Genomic DNA, 21,894 nt, shown 5'->3' with positions numbered 1-21,894 from the left:
ATTTTGTCTTTCTATAACATTGCATTCAATTCCCCTGATTGAATTGTAGATATCATATTGTTGGAATTTGTATCTCACAAATTTATAGGTAATAAACTGGAACACACTTTGCAATCTTGTCAGATGAAAGAAATTGCGTTGGTCAGAATTGAATTAATGTCCTGTAACTCTAACAAATTTAAAGGATTTACACGATATGTAAATCCTTTAAATTTGTTAGAGTTGCCGGAAATGAATATTCCCCAGCGTTTATTTTGTCTCGGAATCACGCCGTTGGATCTGAAGTTGACGTTAAACACAATCTGACGTCCTGCACATAGTATACCCTGTATATTGCGTATTGGAGTGTTGCAGTGTACAGGAGTGCTTCATCCTTATGTGCAATGTATGCTGCACACATGGGCGGCCAATCTAAGGGGCGGCATTTGAAGAACATACATACGGACAAAAAACTACTGGACATTATCTTTTTCAAAAAGTAGTGTGGAAAAAACTGAAAGCGAAATTGTGTCGATAAGGGTTGTTTTGATTTCAAGACAAAGAAAAGATGTCTTTTAATTTTTTTTTATTGCATACCGTACAGGAGGCCCGACAGGTCAAAGACAATGTTATTTTCACTTAGGGTGGCAAATATGAAGATGAGGAAGTACCTGGCTATTCACATCTGGTCACCAAGCACAGATAAAGCCATTTCAAGCAACGCTTTGATTCTTAATGGTGGTTTTTCACTAGGGCAATATTGAAAGTAACCACCACTCTGGAACATACCGCAAATATAACATGTATTATATTAAGAAGAATTTAAAATTTAAACTTAATTTGAATTAAATGCACAAAGTACATTAATTTTATTCACAATATTGGTACTGTTTTCACATTGACCTATGTGCAAGATATTAGTACTATTTATTTCATAAACTTGAAATAGATCCACTTCACGTAGCCTAATATAAACATACGTATTATTATAATTTAATTTACATATTGCTTATTTTTAATATTTATTACATACACAATTTGTACATATAAGTAATCTAGGTACAATTTTTATTTCACTGAAAACCAAGCTATACATTTTATTGCCCTTATTCAGTAAACAATTTTGTGCCTTTTATTTGTTCTTTCTTTTAGTCTAATATTTTCTTTCTATCTTCTTTGATGTGTGTCGTAGTCTACCTAAGTGCAGTTTGGTTTTTCTAATAGTAAATTGCTCACAACTTTGTTGATACAATTTAAAATTCATCATATCTAATTCCTTAATCATTTTCTGTCCTGATTTATATTTATTACATTTCTAAATTTGTCTCTTTTCTCTGTTAAGCCACCTTCTTTACCAAGGGAATGATAGTAGAAAAGTGGTGCAACAATTGTACTAAAAATTAGTAAACTTGTTTACCAAACCAAAGTAAAATGAACCAAATCAAACAACTAACGTGGACTCAAAGATATCCCTTGAAAACATGATCTTTGGTAACCAACGTAAAATGAACCATATCAAATACCGAACGTATTTGTATCAAAATAATTTAGGTTCATTTTACTTTGGTTACTAAAGATCACGCTTTCAAGGGATATCTTTGAGTCTACATTCGTTACTTGATTTGATTCATTGTTATTTGGTTACCAAAGATCATGTTTCCAGTCTACGTTCGTTATTTGATTTAATTCATTGTACTTTGGTTAACCAAAGATCATATTTTCAAGGGATACCTTTGAGCTTACGTTCGTTATTTGATTTGTTTCATTATACGTTGGTTACCAAAGATCATGTATTCAATCTTTGAGTCTACATTAGTTATTTGATTTGATTAATTGTTCTTTGGTTTCCAAATATCATATTTTCAAGATTTTGAGTTTAATTTGTTAATTTTGATCAATTTTGATACATTTTTAAGATCACTATTGATTTTCTCAATTATTCTTGTTGCAATCTGGCTACAGTTATCTATTTCGTGAAAACGTGTTACCATGACCACGTAAATTTAGCATGGTGGATTTTTTTCTTAGACACGCAATTCCTCGCGGCGGTCCTGGCAGAGTGTGTGCTTAGATTTGGACCATTGCCTCCAAGACTCGATATCTATAATTAATCTAACACCGTAAAATGAATCGGCTGAATAAAGCCGATTGCACTGCCCCGCACTACACGGGACGTTGATACACACTTTGCTGATTATGTTTTACACTGAGTGACTTCCAGGATATTTATTTTGACAAATAGACGCGGAAGACGCCGCACCTCATGACTTCGAAACTTACTTGTCTAGTACATTTGCAGTTCCGTCGATTTGTTACAGTCTGCATGTAAGACTACCCAGATGATAGTCTACATCCCAGCTGATTGATTTTTGCACCGTTGTATATTCAATATTGTCCAAAGAAGCGAACCTAGAAGTCCACAACAAATTGCTGGAACCTTTTCTAATTTGTAGGAGAGAGGAATTGGACTGATGATAAAGGAAGGATGAAAGTAGACTGATCGCTGTAAAAATGAGATGCCTAAGGCTTATGGGTGGTGAAACCATCTGTGATCGTGTGAGAGATGTCGAGATGATGATACGCGAAAACAGCGTGTTGGTTATTTAGTTATATTCAACATTTTGCCAAGTGTATGACCGGTTTGAAATGAACTTCCACCTAATTGATTATTCCGATTACCAAATTCATTAAATGTGTTGCTTGCAGACATTGAAAAGGTTGCTTCATCGTCTCCATAAAAAAGTTATCTTATTTCCTTATCGAAAATGTACATGCAATGCATGTATATTTGATTATAATGAAAAAATTATGCTAGTTGAAAATGTGCGGAGAAAAATGAGTATTGCTATTTTATTAGAATCTCTTCAAATGATTTGAAATACTATATGATAATATATTATCAGGATGTAGGAACACGTGTTCGTGAAAATCCGAATATTTTGTCATGATCGAGGCAAATGCATATGAATTTGTCACGATGTCGGAAAACGTATTCATAAAAATTCGAATATTATCGCATTCCGTAATGATATATTATCAAGCAAGTGTGCACGTGTATTTGCCTTGATAATCTTCCTATTTTACTAAAAGTTTATCAGTAAACCTGTTAAGTCAATCGTCAAGGCTTACATTCCTGTTTTTAACCGGATTACCAATAATTTGAAGAGATTATTAATAAATTACCATTACTCATTTTTCTCCGTGGGGTCGGGTTGACCCAGTATTTCCAGATAATTAAATCTGTGCAATAACGCACAAATTAAGAATTTTAATTTAGTTTTAGAAACAAACTGATTCTGTTAAATGAAATGTTCCATATCACATACTTGTATTAATAAGTTCTGAATGAACAGATTGAAAAGATGACAGTTTTTCTTAATCAAGACGAGCTCAATCAAGCTTCTTCATTATTGTATCGCAATCTTTTTAAACTCAGAAAAAAATCAAGGCATGATAAATATTTCAATCGAGCCGCGACTAATTTGTGTTAATTTGCGCTAAGCACCAATTATGCATCTGGCAAAACCGTGAGTCCCTCTTCACACTTCACATCTCCACTTGATGTTTCCCTGGCACTTGCGTCGGTTGGGCCGGTCGAGTCCCCCCGGAGTCCGGAAAGACTGGCAATCGCGACGATTCCGGGAATGTCAGCTGACGCCGTAAATCATCCCAGTTCGCGCTCATCAAGGAAGTGTCTAAGGGTCCTCAGTCCTGCGCATCCCGCTATCCCCAGAATAGATGGATATAATTAGAGTATTGAACTATTAGTGCGGCGCCCTCTCTTCATTAACGCGCGCGCGGTATTTCAATGCATGTCAAAAGGGCAATATTTTTGTTATTTTTTTTTACGTTAGCTCTACACATACACTTTTTTGGAAAAGGAAGGAGATATAGTTCTGGGAAGGAAAAATTATGGGGAAAAGAAATCTGAGGGGTCATTGTATCCAGGAATGACGGACGTATGAATCCATCTCTCCCACTGCTGTACAAGGCGATGGATCGAGAGAGAGTCCGGCTGGACAGGTTATAAGGTCTACCTCAACCAGTCCCTCCCGATCCGACACGCCACACTGTAGATGGGCAGACACATCCGTCGCCAAGACCTAGACAAACCTCACCCAAATATGTGTTTGTGTGACTTGATGAACGATGCTGCTTGGATGTCCGCAACGTTGGCTCAAGAAAGTATGAGGTAGTTTAATATGGCTCAACTTTAAACAAATTGCAAACGTGAGACTCTTCATCGTGAGAAGCATGTTTATGTGACACCTCTCAAGGGGTTCTCTTTCAGATCTGTGTAAAGCCAACGATACTTTATCGCTACCTGATTGGGTGATGTTGTGAAACGGGATAAGGATAACTGGGGCTGCAGCAACATGTTTTGTTACTGCGGAACTTGATGAAGCCCAGATTTTAGATAATGGACAAGAGATTTCCGTTGTCATTATGTTTGTAAACTGTAACCCGAGTAACCCGACCTGTGACCTGAGTAACTTTCATCAATATTTTCTAATAATACAGGGTATAAATTCGGAAGGAGATGGTAGAAGTAAAAAAGATAAATTACTTTTTTTGAACTTCCAATGATTATTTTCCCATACAAAATGGGTGGGGATGATTCTATATGATTTTACAAATAAAAGGATAAATAACTATTTTCGAAATACTAATGTTTGACGGTAGTTTTTAGGTAAAAAAAGATGTATCGGAAAATATATATTCTTAAATGAACAATGGGAAAATGAACAAAATACCGACTCAAAGAAAGAATCTCAGACTTGTGATGTCCCGAAAGAAACCATTCGTCTGTTCTGAATGCAATTACTATGTTATCCTAATTGACCCTGGTAATAAATTACATCTTTGCGATTCTTTCAAGGATAAAGAAACCATCCTGTCACTTCGAATGCAATCAACAATGTTCTCAAAATTTGTTTTGACAGCATCGCCATTCCATTGTAAGAATATTATGTTCTAAATACACAATTTGGCTGTCCTGAAACGGCAATCCTTCCCAGTTGGACAGAAAAAGGTTAATTTTGTTTTATATTGTTTGTAATTTATATATATAAATAAATAAATAAATTTAAAAAACTGACGCGCGCAAAAATATTTTTATATAGGAGAATTTTTATTTTCCCATACAAACAATTCAACTTTTTAAAAACATTGTACACAACTACCTTAAAACATTGTAATTTATAAATTAGTTTTTTGATTTTTTACTTCTAAAATCATCTAAAATCACCCCCCGAAGTTAGTGCACTTTATTTTATGTTTTAAGATAGTTTTTAGGTAAAAAAGATTGGAAAAATATTTTTGTAATGGAAAATTAACATTGGAATTTCGAAAAAAGTTACATATCTTTTTTACTTCTACCATCATATAGAATCACCTCCCGAAGTTTGCGCACTTTACTCCCGGACACCCTGTGTTATTATAAGACCAACGCAGGTGTATGAACACGTGTCACGATATTATTACGAATTTACCAACACTTTATCAGGAAGCGGCTTATAGATTTCAATAAATCAGCATCACTCATTTTTCTCCGAGTTTATGATAATTTTATTTCATTAAATTTGATACGCGAACATATTACTTATCGAAAATGTTAAAATAATTTTAGACTTCGATGTAAAAACTACGTTCGTACCAAAAGTTCACTGCACCCAGTGGAAAATGTATGAATTCCCTTCTGTTCTCCTCAAAATAAATGTCGGTATCGCGTCTTATTGGTTTCATTCCGGATAATAAACTCCACGGGGATTACACGCTTACGCAAGTTGTAAGTAATAAATCAGCGGCAGTTTCACAATAGATCTGACGGAGACAGATTGATATGATTGTTAAATCCTATTATTTATGTCAAGCCACAGACTTATGGACCCGACAACTGGAAAGCAGATCACTCAAACCCTTTGATTTGAATTTAAAAGAGTTTAAAACCCTATTGTGACATACGCTGAAGACATAAACCGATGGAATTGTAATGCAGGCGTGTCTGGGTGCCAGAATTTAGCTCGATTTTTATTTATATTTGGTGAAATTGATCGTACTTTTTCGATCCTATATCGAGAGAAAATGGCATATGTTGAGACGCTGAAGGTATTTCAATTTTTCAATGCGACGTCTCAATTCTGAATGTTGGTCTTACTGGGCGATACTGAGAGTATCTTCCACTCTGGTTACTTAGAGTATCTTCTATTCTGGATACTGAGAGTACCTTCCACTCCGGATATTGAGAGTATCTTACACTCAGGTTACTGAGAGTATCTTCTACTCTGGATACTGAGAGTACCTTCCACTCCGGATATTGAGAGTATCTTCCACTCTGGATACCGAGAGTATCTTACACTCTGAGATCACATTTATTATTTTCTGGTCAAACTGTTGTAATTTTGTGTTTTTAACTTAACATTTAAAAATATATGAGATTAAAAATTGCAAAAAATCAGTTATCAAGATTCTATATGTACCTACTATAAACTCAAAATATTCCCCCACAAACAAATGTTCCAACAAAGAAATATTTTGAACATAAGACAAACATACAGCACTCAATGTCTAAACTTTATTTACATGCGTCCAAACGATTTCAAAAAATCAAATCGCTTTACCAGAAACTGCGTATACACAAGTAATGAATACATTGCTTATAACTTATATCATAACCTTCGATGCATTTTCTCTTCTTTCTTATGTTATATATTTTTTGTCAACTATAAATTTTGTAAAGGCCATCAGGGCGTTTATAATTTATTTAAAAAAATTAAAAAGAAGTACACGAATGTCGATGACATGCAAACGGTATTTCCCTAAACGGGATGATGGCTAAAAGTTTCTTTCGTTTATTTAGACGCGCGGACGATGCACCTGATGCATCGAGACGCTTGAGAGAAAAATAAAATAAAAATGAACCACCATCCGGCGCGTTCTGCTTTCAAAACATTACTCTAATGAGTCTAAAGTATGTGTATTTAAGATCAACATCAATTTAAATTCAAACTGAGGTTCGATTTCTTAAAATAGCCGAGTGCTTATTCTACCCTTTGTCAAAGTATTTTCAGTATCAAAAATATTTTTTCTTGTTGAACATTATGGTGACTAAATTTTTTCACTGTTTTTTATGTGTTACCCCTCGAGAACTCCCTTTTTGTACCTACATGGGAATTATATTGCCACCCGGTTGGACAGCGTTTTGAGGTGGGTTAAGGCAGTGGCTGAAGAAAGTAATTTGTTAATGCGGATCTTGATGAATTCCGGAGTATATTATGAAGGAGGGAAAACAGATACCGGTAACTCGTTCCACATACGAGTAAACTTACACGAAAAAAATACCCGTTCTCGTGAAGCCGTTATATGCCGTTCTAACACATCAATGGGAATTCAGGCAATCGCCATCATCCCCATTGATGTATTATATTTAGATGATGCATGAAGCGAAAAAATGGGTTCCACTTTTTTTATCTTCGTGGTCCAGTTTGACGTCCAAAGCTCCAAACACCGACTATCCCGTGATATTTCACGGGTCTGCGCTAGTCTATATAAATCTATATAAATAAAAATGTTAATGTTTGTTTGTTCAAAATCTCAAATCTCCAAAAGTTCTTCACCAATTGCCTCGACATTTTGACACAATTTTAAATTCGAATACACGTGTTCATATACCTATATTATATAGATGTCACCTGTGAAAGGCAAAAACATGTTTTTTTTAAACAGCGCTATATGTTGGACGTAAAATCAACACACGCTATTGTTTCTCTATTTGCACACAGAGACTGAGCCAGAGCAACGGTTTGGCGGGGTACAGCTATTAATTATTATTTTCAAGTCAAACAATCACTATTTTTTACTAAAATAACCACCTTGGAAATAATAATATTTCTATTCTTGTTCTATATGAATCCTCTAAAAAAATATATCGATAAAAACATGGTTTCAAAAGAGCATCAAAGGTTATTTATTTACGAAATCCAACATCAAAATAAAGCAGATTAAAGTCACTTGTAATAATAACTTTAAGATTGTTGGTATTATACTGCAAAATATTGTAATAAAATTGCACAAATATTTTTATACACTCGTCTACATACATCACAGGTACCTTGAAGAGTTCCATTCTTGTCGATCGACTGTTTCCATCTAGTTTGAAGCTTTTTTCGTCCAGTTTGTATAATTAATATCGATACCTACCCATTTTCGTACAGTTTAAGATGGTGGACATGGTTTTTAACTTCGTGTCATTGTATTATGTGGAAACGTTGCATGTTCATTACGTTTTATATTTAAAATATTGATAAAAAAAGACTATAAGATGGCCTTGACGGTTGTAACGATTCAAAGCCTGTATTTATCTTCAAATCATCAATTCATCTCATCTAATAGCGACCCCTCTGCTTTTCTTTTCCAACCCAGGGCGCTATCAAATGAAACTGTGATTCAACATCATTCTGTACGTCAGTTCACTGGTAAACCCACTTGACTAGCGCATCGTGTCGTGGGTTCAATTACGGTAGTAGTTTTTTTCCAAATATTTTCAGGCTATTCGTAATCTGGGAAGATTTGCATTTCAACATCATTCTGTACGTCAGTTCACTAGTAAACCCACTTGACTAGCGCATCGTGTCGTGGGTTCAATTACGGTAGTAGTTTTTTCAAATATGATCAGGCTATTCGTAAGCCGGGAAGATTTGCATTTCTTAAAAAATATATTAAAAAATAGTAGGACATCCGTCTGATTGACAATCCATTGTTAACCGACCGATTGCCATCTCTAATACACAGACTCAATATAGGAATGCTGCGTGTGTTCTGCAGGTATTTTAATGAAGCCTGCCCTAAGGAGCTAGCAGCTTTGATCACCTGTGCACGGGTGCACGTGCTCGAAACTCGACGCTCAGCCCTCACCAAACACCAGTTTGCAGTTTTCCGTTCCTCCTTCATATGATCCGGTCATCTTCAAGACCCGCATAAATAAATACGTTCCTACAACCTCTAATTTTTATAAAATTTATTGGTTTGCGCGTACCTTACAATATATATTTTTTTAATTTTGACAGTTCCCGACTCAAGATAGATTCTCCATCGACCTGAAATGTGATGAAATATCTCTCGTAGTGGATTATATTAGATAAGGTGATCTAGATTTGCGAACAGATCAATCCTCCCTGCCCCGCCTGTCGCAACGTATTACAAAAATAATCCCTCATGGACTAGAATATTAGATCATTTACCATGCATATTGTGCGCCGCGCGATTCTAACGTTGATTTTGCTGTTGCAGTATCATCAGGATTTATTAATATTGCGGGTCTATAATCGCAGTGTTTAAAATGCTTTTGAACGGAAAAAAATACATGTTTATAGGATTATAAGGCCTCGTAGTAAGCGTTCAAAGTTGTTTTGAAGGGGAGATATGTAAATACGAATGTTAGAGGGAGCTCGCTGATATTGAAAACGCAAATGCGCAAAAATGGTGAAAATATTTAATAAAACACGACTGGTTGGAAATAGAGCAAAAATCTCCCGATAAATGCTTAAATTGAATTTAAAGATACACTGTGAATTTTTCGTGTCTATAACATATAAATAACGGAACAACACGTGTTTTAAATCATTTTCGGAGCTTACTTTGCGAATTTTTTCTATCGATGGAATTTCATATAGTTAACGTTTCGGCAATTATCTTAAAACAAAACTTTTTTTTGGGACCTTAAGGCGATGCACTACGTCGTGTAATATTTTAAATTTAAATAACAACCCTTACGTTAGATGGCGATAAGGTTTAAATTCCCGCTTAACACCATTCACCTGTTTTGATATATGCAAGAAGAAAACATGGCCAAAAAGTGCCTTTTATTTTATTTTGTGGATGTTTAGGCATAAATATTTAATTTTTTTTGATAATTTTATAAATAAATTAATTTGCCACATTATACAATAAAATCATAAAAGAAAATGGGTTCGTAAGTAGGAGATTTTGAACTTTAAAGCAGTTTTTATGGGCCTTTACATTATTTTTTTCTGGGCTTATAAAAAGACTTATCTAAAAAATACTCGATTATTTCAAAGGCTAAGATGTATTCTACTCGCAGTATTTAATTAAAGCATCTGAAACATTTCTAGGCGACCATATTTTCAAACCAAAAACACATGATTTTGCATTACTACGTATGGCATCGCCTTAAAAACTTAAACAGTTAACGAAAAACTTGTTATTAATTGGGACAGTTGAAACAGTAGAAATTGGGTATGCGTAGGTTTAAGATGTGATATATATATTGACAAAATTATTGGATATATATATATATATATAGTGGAATATTTCAATAAAGGTATTTAATTTGATTTGACTAACACATAATAATTTTGTCAACTGAAACAGAAAAAAAGATATTGAATTTATTATGTTTTGTGCCTGAATGCTGGGTAGATCAAGTTCAGTGATATTTTGACTTGATGGTTATTTTTCTGCAATTGTTTTAAATAGTCGCCTGCACTATTTTCATGTATAATTTCGTAAATATTTTTTATATATACATATGTATGTAAAAGCCTTAATAGGCGTGAAATAAATAGAAGCTATTCTCAATTTGTTCCCCTGTCATTTTTGATGGTTGGGTAATGATGTTCATAACCCTATTATTGGGATTACTTCTCCTTCATTAAGGGTAAAAGTAACGTACGTTATAATCTACGCTTTCAAAGATGGCGCTAATTTAATCATTTTTTAAAAACACAGATTTGTTTGGCCCGTACATACGCATATGAATATAAATGAATAGTTTTTTTTCTTACAAAAACTCAATTCTTTCAAAAATACACTATTTGATTGAAAATTATTATTATGATATTGTGTTCGGGTGCTTTTTTTAAAAGAATTGAGTTTTTACACACTTAAAACTATTTATTCCTATTCATATTGCGTATGTACGGGCGCAAACAAATAATTCGTATTAATATTTTAAAGCATAACATGCAAAAAGTGTATTTTTATAAAATAAATAAACTAACGCCATCTATGAACGGATATATTATATCGAACGTTATGTTTAACCTTAATGCTATGTCAGTGATTGTGGAATTAACTTACCCTTTCATGTTTATTCAAAATTCCACACTAATTCCGCTGAAAATGTGACTAAATCCAAGAAAGCTTAATTGTATACACAGTGTATACGCTGTAAAATATTATGTTTATTAAATAACCTAGTGATTTATGATCTAAAAACTTAACAGCTGAAATCAAATGTCAGAAACAAAATATTACTCATTTCTCCACTAAAAAGAAATTTAAAAGTAGTCGATTGCTCAAAAATTATGTTTTTTTCACGTGTGACAAAAAAGAGAAAACGATTTATTTGTTTGTATAGCCCTAGGCTTACAAAAGCATTATTCCGGTAATTTTTCAGTCGCGTGGGCGAGGCTTAGAAAACAAAATTTATTAGAATATTTACTTAATAGTTGGTAATTTTATTGCTTTTCTAATTTGAAATGATAGAAAATGCACATGAAATATTTACTTTACAAATCGGAATAAAAGTTTTTATTGCTTGAATCTTTATTTATACGAGGTACCAGAAACATTTCTTATTTGAATTGGACGATTTATTTTCATGGTAGAATTATATAATGCAGGTACCCAAGAGTACTGCTGATTTCACTGCATGTATTTGTTTAACGAGAATAAATATATTAATGGTTATGTAATGTAGGTTATAAAATACCAAACAAAAAATTGTTTAAACCGCTGCACGCTTAGACTATCTCAGCTCGTCAGAATGAGGTTGCCTCCCTTTGTTTATGGAAATATATTTTAGTTAAAGATTTATTTAACGGCAGTAAAATATTTTTTCGATCTCTCAAAAAATGACTAAAATACTAGCATTCAAAGTGAACTTCTCGTGTGACGTCACGAGAGACGATTCAGAACAATTCATAAAGCATTACGCATGACACATTACGCTATAAGCATAAACACTTTTTGAGAGTGGCCTATGCAGATTATGTGTTGAGACGTCACACTTCGCTATTATCTTCTTAGGAGAGGGGGTCAGATCAATCGGGGAACTGCCGCGGAATATCATTTCTTTGTATGACAGATGACAGCCGCATGATCACGGCGCATTTTCAGCCAAATATCAACATTTTAACGGCTTATATCTTCGGTACTTAGCGAAATACCACGCTACCGGTTCAACACATCCGTATCATTAAAAGTAAGTTGCTTTTAAAAATGTTAGTAAATGATACCGGTGTGTCGAAACAGGTAGCGAAATTTTTAATAAATATTTTAGAAGTGTATTCATTTATTTATTAATTTCCGTAATCACTTTGTAAATATACTTGTGTAGTGTATAGCCAAAATAAAAGAAATTATGGATTTCTTCTTTGTGGATTTATTTACCTCTGATAAGTCAAAATGTTAAAAAATATACGTTTTTAAATAAGTATTTTTAGGTACATTAAAAAAAATCTTTAAATGTCTAGAAATTTTTGCACAGTTAATGCCTAAATTAAAAAAATCAACTGTTCTAAAGAATGTTATAGAAACAATTGGCCCCGTAGTAAGCGTTTAAGATGATTTGAAAGGGGGATATGTAAATACTAATATCAGAGGGAGCGCGCTAATATTAAAAGAACGATAATAATTGAACTAAAATAAGCTCATTTGAAAGAGAACAAAAATCTCACGAAAAATGTTTTAGTTTCATTTAAAGATACACTGTGAATTTTTTATGCTTATAACATATTAAATAACAGAACAAAACAGTTTACTTTACGATTTTTTCTATGGAAGGAATTTCATATTTTTAACGTAACAAATGTATACGAGTAGATATTATCTTAAAAAATAACATGTATTTTTTTAAACTTAAAAACTTAAAGAGTCAACGAGATACTTCTTATAAATCGGTAGAAATTGGGTATGCGGGGGGTTAAACTAAAATCAACTACTTTACAGAAAGATAAAAATTCACTGAAAAAAATTACGATTGCTTATTTATTAAGAATCTCTTCAAATTGTTGGTAAATTCCGTGAAAAACGGGATTGCAGAGCTGACGAATGAATTAATAGGTTTCCGGTTAAACTTTTAGAAAATTATTGATTACGTGTTAAATAATTTAAGAATGTTTTTATCGATTCGTCTTTATAATTTATATAAAGTTTATCAGGAAACCTGTTAATTCATTCGTAAAGCCTGAAATCCCGTATTTATCCGGAATTGCCAATAATTTCAACAGATTTTTAATAAATTAGCAATGGTAGTTTTCTCCGTGTAAGGACAGTCGTACTTTCACTCAGTTTTTCACTTAGGTTGCTCCCAACCGTCTGTTGGCAGTTTAGATGCCATGGTTTCACTGACTCCAGACTCACAGTCTCATCGGCTATATATTTTATATGTTTAAAAATAACTCTATTCATTCTCCCCCAAAAACAACCCATCCATCGTAAATGTACACACATTTAAAAAAAATGTAAAGTGTGGATATCTAATGCTTTTCCTATATACCTATACTCATATAACCGTGCCGTTCCGAATGCTGGTTGACTTTGAATAATGGGTTGGTGCAGCCGACGGCATTACGCTTCTGTCCCGTAATAAAAAGTCTCCTGATGAATGTGTCCCGTCACCGCACCGCTCCGCTCCGGAGTCCGGCTGAGACGCTCACGTGGCCAGACGCTAAACAACCACGTATTTCTGTACCGATAGAGACATAGATACCATCCTATTCTTTTTACATTATACCGACGCTGAAAGAATTACAATGATGTGTTACATCAATCTTAAAGGATTCCATTGAGTTATTACTATAATCCACAATTTTTTTTTTTTTTATAGTAAATACCTCACAAGAGTCCCAATTGCTCCCGTCTGGAGCCAGTGAGACTATGGCATCCCCAATTGGGGGATGTTGTGAGGCTGAAGGTAAGTGGGGAAGGGAAAGAGGAAGGTGGGGAAGTACCTGGCTATTCAGATCTAGTCACTAAACACGTCTAAAGCCATTTGGAGCAACGTTTCAATTCTGAATGGTGGTCTTACACCAGGGCGATACTGGTAGTATCTTCCACTCTGGAACGTGCCGCAAATATACTATATATTATTTTAATTAATTAATTGTGAAATAACACAAATTAATCAAATAAAATTTATTTGCGCACGCCGGGTTCGAACCCGCGACCTTCGGAATGGCAGTCCAATGCGTTACCACTGGACTATGCCGGCCGGCCCAATATCAATATTAGATATTCATTGAAATTGTTGAAAGTGTCAAGTGACGGAAGAAATTTTTTTGATCTGTCCTGATATATCAATGTTGATTTACTTTCATGTTCCTACCATTAGACCAATGTTGCCTTGTAATTATTAATGCAACAATCATACTACGGTTTCAGGCTACAATTATGTAATAAGTAGATTACACATCACTGGTAATTCTGATGCAATGTTAGCTGATGTTTTCAATATGCCTACACGTATTAAACATTTCAGCAATGCTTATAATAATGAGATAACTGCATATCAGGTTATTATTTTTGTTACTTCTTCATTAATTTTAATACTTTATTTATTTATTTACTGACGGACCAAGTCCAAATACAATACATTACATATTACACGAAGTCAATGCAATGAGAAATGTTACAATACAGGATAATTTAAAAAAACAGCTATTACATAAATAGGGCACAAAAACAGCAAAGATAATGTCAAGTTAAGACAGGAACAGGGTTTTGATGTAGTTCACGTCTTCTGCCACTCAATACAAAATATTACTTGCGTAATGATTGAAAAAAATCGTTAAGACTAAAAAATTCAAGGTCCCGATTTGAGTTAACAAGTCTTGCCATTCTGGACATTAGTAAATAGAATCCATAATTTGTGGAGTGTTGATTTAGGAAAAGCAAATCATTATTTCTGAGTCTACGGGAAGTGATATTGAAAGAGATGTGTTGCAACAAGTATGTGAGTTAATCATACAGTTAATAATTTTGAAAATGCAAATGAGTTCATAGTCCTTCCTACGTTTTTCTAAAGAAGAAAGATATAGTTAAGAAAGAGTTACATACATTATCAAACATACTAACGTATAACAAACGTACTATATGTAATGTGCATATACTGGGTGAAATTCACGTTAAATGAACTCAAATTTGCTTTGAATTTAAGTGTAATTTCAAAATTGGAACGATAAAGTAGGTACCTACCTGTAATATAATAAGTTAACAGAAAATTTATTTTTCAGAATTTAATATTAATATCCCGTGATTTTACGGGTCTGCGTCCAGGCTCACATAATTAAAATGAAGCATTAGATTGATCGCGAAGGTTTCTTTTGATTTGTTACATATATGCTTAAAGAAGTCCTCAATGATGTGTTAATTGGTCCCAAATAAATAAAATGATTTATTGTATTGATCCTAAATTACAATTACTTGTTACATTCATCCCTAATAATCAAAATAATGTGTTACATCCCAGAGAATATAAACGATGTTTTAAATTGATCCCAAATAATTACAATTATTTGATACAAAATAATTAATTGAAGCTTCGGTAAGGTTATTTATGGAGCTTTCCGGGACAATATATTCTCCAATGATCATGTCATCGTAGTTTTTCAAAGCATCGATTTCTCTAATTATTTTTGTTGCTTATTTCTAATAGGGCCAATTTTTTTTTCAAATTACACTAGGATTACTATACGTCCTAAGCAGAATTCGCACTTTTTAGAAAATTTTAATTTTAAGAAAATCAATTTTGCATGCAATCTGAAAATCGAAAAATCCTTTCCCGAAATCAAAAGATTGTTTAGATTTCGAAAGATAACCCAATTTTGAGGTGAAATCACACAAAACTGACGTTTGACCTTTTGGAACCAAGCTACAGAATTATTCAATTGCATTTTTTTAAATCCTAGAACCACAATATGAAAATGCTTCATGGAAAGAAAAAATCTTTTTTAATAAATCGTACACAGAGAAAAATGATTAATGCTAATTTATTAAAAATCTCTACAAATTATTGATAATCCGGTTAAAAACGAGATTGCAGGCCATCTCCTGATAAACTTTTTGTTAATTCCTTATATATCGGAACACGTGTTCATTTGCTTTGATAATATACATTGACGAATCGCGGAATTATTAAGATGTTTATGAACACATGTTCCTACATTGTGAAAATTAATTACGTATTTTACTAAAAGTTTATTAGGAAACCTGTCAATTCATCCGTAAAGGGCCTGTAATCTCATTTTTAACTTGATTACGAATAATTTGAAAAGATTCTTAATAAATTAGCAATACTTATCATTTTTATACGTGTAGGTATTGACTTTATACTGCCAGTTGAAAGCTACCAAAATTGAAACCATCGAATGGTAGGTACCTACATAGGAACATTCATTTGAATATCAGGAGAAAATTATGAGTAATAATTATAGTATTGGACCTTGGTAAAAAATCAAGGGTTTTAGATGGTTTAGGAAAAAAATCAGACGTTGTTTCCTCATTTTGGTTTCTTTATTTCATCTTTTCGGTAAATCCTCCTCGTTGATTTATAATATGTGAGCTTTATACACATACGCCTGTATTACCCGCGGATGCGTCTCACATGAAGCTCTCTCTCGGTTTAATTATAAAGCTCCAGCAGATTGGGATCAACCCGCGATAATATTCTTCTATAACAAACTAACATTACCCTCAGGTTGAAAACTACGCGGAATGTGGAAAATCCGTTTAATCCGATTCGCTAAGAAAATTGTAAAATTTTGAAATTTTATAGGAAATACGATGCCAGTTGCCAAAATTAAGAGATAGAACCAAATAACATTGAAGAATATAATAATACTAATAAATCTAAAAAAAACATTAAACAGAACATGACAGAAAAATAAAAAGAAAACATTCACAACTAGGAATCCAACTCACGATCTCTTGTCTTACAGGAACTCGTCTTAAACCACTCGATCATTTGAGACCTTTTTATTAAACGTCATATTTGTCGATATCATGTTTCAAATTCAGAATTAACGATATAATCACTTTTTGAAAAACTTTTATTTATTTAATTATTTTTACGGCTGTAGTTTTTTTCACGGTGGTAATGTTTCACCGAAAACTTATGTGGGTTAGATAAGTGTTGGTTATTTAGCGTAATTAATAAATAAATAATAATAAGTTGCTTTTCTCACGATTACTTAAAATTAATATGAGAAAGCATTTCAACGTAACTAAATCTAATCTAGTTTTTAGAAACTTTGTCTTTCATTTCTAGATATTTTTGGAAAAGTCCTTCTACCGTTTGGCTCCTTGACGTCGTATTCCCGCGCATTTTGAGATTTTCCGTAATTGGCACACAAATAATAAGTATAAAATTAAAATGGTGACGTTTTCAGTAGTTGCGTTCTTAGGTTCAACCCGACCCACTTCCCGAATAAAGCGCGGAAAACCTTGCCCGCGTAACGGCGCCGTAATTCAAAGCGAATGTTTATGCGTTATTGAACTAGTATCTTTCCATAGCTCCGGCGAGCTTCCATAAAGCTAGCTTTATAAGACGTATAGACAAAGTCGACTCTTTATAAAACATATTCCTGTGTATTTCGGTGTGGAAGAGAGCGGCTAGCGGCAGTGGGACTCTCCGAAGAGAAGACCTCTCAGTGATTGGTCGGCCTAAGAGCGAAACAGTTGGAAATAGTCTCCCGGTGTATTGCGGACATTCGTGAGAAGTGTCTCCAGAGTGCACAGCATCCCAACACATCAGATCAGTGATACAAACCCGATCGATTAACATTGATCCAGTGCAATTAATGCGGAATAGTTTTTCTGTCGCTAGTGGAACAGTCCATTTCTCTATCGCGGTGTGAACTGGATCAGTTTATTTTGATCTGATAATTTTCGAAAAATGAAATCGAGAAGCCGGCTGGATCTGAGTTCTCAGTTGGTGTTAGTGAAGTTCCTCCGGGCGTGAAGGCAGAAGGACGTGTTACATCCTTAGTTCATCAGTGATATTATCATTGTTCTCTCAAGGGTTGAAGAAGTGCTTTATCACAATGACGGAGTTTTTTGGATCATGGAGTTCCTCGAGGAAGACGGTGAGAACAAAATATCAACACGATGATCCTTCAATAGTCACAATCATTGCTAATTCATGATACAAATACGAAGAAAGGGAAACATAAATCAAATTAATTAACGCACATCTAATTAAAGTAATGGATGACTCTTACCAACATGGGTGGTGATTAACTTCAGTCAAGTATTTTCCGTCCTTTTGCATTAAATAATATCAGTTTTCATATATCATAATCCCACTCTCTCACTTGAAATACATTGTGTTCACTTTTTTGAATAATCGGCGATATCCGCCATACAATCCGAAAATAATATTGGTGACTCTGAGCCTGAATTTAACAAAGGAGCGGCTGCATGTTCCCAATATTTAGAACACAGGAAATATGAGCACAGTTTCATGAAAATCTTAAAGAAAAGAGTGACTAACATATACTTGAAACACTGAAATAGACATATTTTGAATACCAATAGAATTTCATTAATCGATTGTTTGATGCTAAATACAACAAATGACCATCAATTTAATGATCAAAGCTTACGTTATGGTTTACCTGAGTTAGACTAATTTATTCTTAACTGATACTCTAATTAACTGTTTGTCGGTTGCAGCAGAACCTTTTCTTCTTCACAATTGATGTTCTAAAGAAGGTTCTTTTCTGACGAAGGAAGAATTATTAGTTATTAGTTTTAGTTTAGTTACTTAGGTTGGAGGATATGGATTAAGTACGCAGCGAATAAGAATGGCGATACTGTGTTAGGTTATTAAAACGTTGATTGATCTAATGAACGCTAAAATAAGTTTGACAAACTATGATTTTCCGTCTCGGAATTTTTATAGCTCTCAGTGATAAGTTGGAGATTTGATAAAAGGCCAAGATTTTTTGTCAAAGTCTGAAAGTATCTTTTCTGTTTTGCTAAATCATAAACAGATTTTTAATTAAATAATATGTACTGCCTCGAAATGAACTATTTACTAGTCCATAGAAATATCAAACGATAAATTAAAATACATTGCGGAAAATAATGTTTGTATTGCGAAGCGAACATTTGCTTTTATTGCGACCTAAATCTTAGGAAATCCTGAAACAATAATTCAAATGTCCGAACAACGAATACTTCCTCATTCATTCCATACAAAATGGACAATTTTATACAGAACGGAGTTTATAAAATCTGTCATATAATGACAGATGAAGATTTGTTTGTTTTCATTGTGTTGGCGTTTGAAATCACAGCAAGCGGGTTTCAATCTGAAATCGAATTGGTCTTTTATATTGTCTTTAAATTCAGCACATAGGTGCTAATTTCGTTGAATTATTTGAATCATGTCGACAATTCCCAGCTTGAATACTCCCAGCTTGAATACTCCCAGCTTGAATACTCCCAGCTTAAATATCTTAAAAGATATGCTTTGTTTACTCGAATTACTCTACGAAAACACAGTGCATCTTGGTTCACAAATTGTTTACGAAAATTGTGAGATTTCTGGTCTGATTTTAGAAAATATTATTTAAAAATAGTTTTTAAATACAAAATTTATAGTGAGGGTACTTACCTTCGGGAATAGTAAAACAACAGCTATAAAACTCATTTCGATTCGGTATTAATCTTCCCAAGATAAACTTCGGACTTTCCGCCGAGTATTAAATAATATCCACATGAAGGAAACCTGGTTTTGTACGAACTTCGGTAGACAAAGTCAAATCTTATATTTGTAATTATCACTCGACTTAGGGGACCGAGGATTGACAGAGATCCCAAGGACAGTTTAATATCTTTGACACGCAGTTCCAGAAAAAAAAGAATAAATTGATATTTCGTTCTGAATAAAACTTTGTTCTATTTTTAAAACGTTTTCATGACTTTTGATTACTTTAATTGTATTTTGGAAGAAGATTAATCATTGCACATTCATTTATTACGAGTAGTATTTATTACCTGGAGAGATTTAAACACTCTGGCATAATCATTTTTTAGCAATTCTATAGAAAAATATGGAACTAACTATATGGCGTCTTGTCTTATTTTTTAAAGTTAAGGATTCTTCAAACATCCATACCTCATGATTTGAATAACTTTGCGGCCTGAAAATAGTTGCGCTAACCTAGAAAATTTACACAAAACGAGCTGTGCAAGTACAATTTCAAGATGCCAGAATTCATAGTTTCAGAGTTATTCTTACTTGTTTGATGGACAGATTCTGTTTTATTGTTAATATGGAGTAGTTTTTCGATTATCCTAAAATATATACATCAAATGCTTCAATTCGTCACACGGAGTAGGCGTCTCTCTAAGCTGAAATATAACAATACTCATCTGTTATATGGACAAGACAAGGAGACTCGATTGTGTGTCTTACACCTGTCGACATCAATACATCCAACACTAAAATACAGAATACACACTAAAATACATTCATGATTTTTGTGTTTTTCGCGAAAACATTTGCGTCCAGTTTTTCACTGTCAGTTCAAACTGCCCGATTCATTTACACCATTTCACGCTAATAGAAAAATTATAAAAAAGTGTTTTATGTTTTCGTAATATATTCATTTAAAAAAACTTAACAAATCAAAAATAAGTTCCATTTGAAGAAGCGTATATAATATTTACTAAAAGTATGCAACAATTAATATAATGTATCTTGGTTATAAAAAAATTATTACTATAGATGGCAAGGCCGTATATAAGGGGAGGCTTAGGGGGTTCATCCCCTCCTCTCCCATGAACCTCAGTATTGCGTAAAAAAAATTGTTCTCGTTAATTAATTTCCTAGAAAACGCAACCATATTTTTGCACCACCCGTTTGATCAATGAAATGCAAATAATACGTTGTTGTTAGTAGGGGTCCAAAAAATTTTTCCAACTGCCATCCTTTCTCCTTTGCCCCCCCCCCCCCTCCCAAAGATTGAGCCCCCCACCAGGATAGAACCTCTCCCATTTCCCCCCCATGTGAATGTTATACAGGATTTTCCAATAAGAGGTGTTATTTTGAATAGCTCGCTATCTCGGTAGATGTTACTTTTAAAGCTGTCATTTTTTGACATTTGACAAGTAGAAACTACGCCATTAGTAAAAATGGAACGATAAACGCTTCAACAACGCATTGAAATTATTAAAATTCACTTGAGTGATGAGGCCCCTTTCCACCTCGGTGGCTTCGTCAACAAGCAAAATTGTCGCATTTGGGGCTCGGAAAACCCAAGAGTTATTGTTGAAAAGCCTCTTTATCCTCAACGTGTGACTGTTTGGTGCGGTTTATGGTCCGGCGGAGTCATTGGACCTTACTTTTTCGAAAGTGAGGCTGGAGCAACAGTTACGGTGAATGGATTGCGCTATCGAGAGATGATTAATGATTTTTTATGGCCGGAATTGATCTGGACCACGTTTACTTTCAACAAGACGGCGCTACGTGCCACACAAGCAACGAAACCATTGATATCTTACGATTGAATATCAAAATAACACCTCTTATTGGAAAACCCTATAGTTACGCCCTTGATAGAAGGTTGACATTCTTGGTCAAATGAGAACAATGACGATTCGTTCTTGTAATCAATAGCTTGGCTGTGGAATTATTTGCGTTTCGTCCTTCCTATAACATTAGTCTCTTACAGCTCAGGTTCACTCCCTCCTTTCCTCTAAAAGACCCTAAACACATCATCCCCATAGGCCTAGGAAAAAAATGATTCTCCTCAGGACCTCTCCCGCGTGGAGTTAATAAAAAAAATACTAACTTCGGTTGTGTCTTTGTACGATTCAATAAACATTAATTGGAACTCGGATTTGCTTTAAATTTATGTGTCAATTTCGAAAATGGAACTGTTTTTT

The 21,894-nt window shown here is 33.8% G+C and overlaps 1 protein-coding gene across 10 annotated transcripts in view; it reads left to right on the top strand.

Annotated features, from left to right (window-relative positions):
• Positions 1-21,894, top strand: part of tmod (tropomodulin) — a 181,321-nt gene that overhangs the window by 88,380 nt on the left and 71,047 nt on the right. Inside the window, exon 1 of one of the 10 annotated variants that reach the window (XR_016302281.1) lies at positions 17,628-18,083. The exons of the other annotated variants lie outside the window; for them this stretch is intronic. The gene's annotated coding sequence lies outside the window, so the exon portion shown is untranslated. Of the gene's footprint in view, positions 1-17,627; positions 18,084-21,894 lie in introns of those variants that run through there. 10 annotated transcript variants of the gene reach the window in all.

Source organism: Hesperophylax consimilis, chromosome 6 (assembly GCF_061612785.1).
Source record: "Hesperophylax consimilis isolate HC1 chromosome 6, BYU_Hcon_1.0, whole genome shotgun sequence".
Classification (NCBI taxonomy): Eukaryota; Metazoa; Arthropoda; class Insecta; order Trichoptera; family Limnephilidae; genus Hesperophylax; species Hesperophylax consimilis.
The sequence above is the reverse complement of the archived record's forward strand: the minus strand, read 5'-3'. Positions and strand labels throughout refer to the sequence as shown.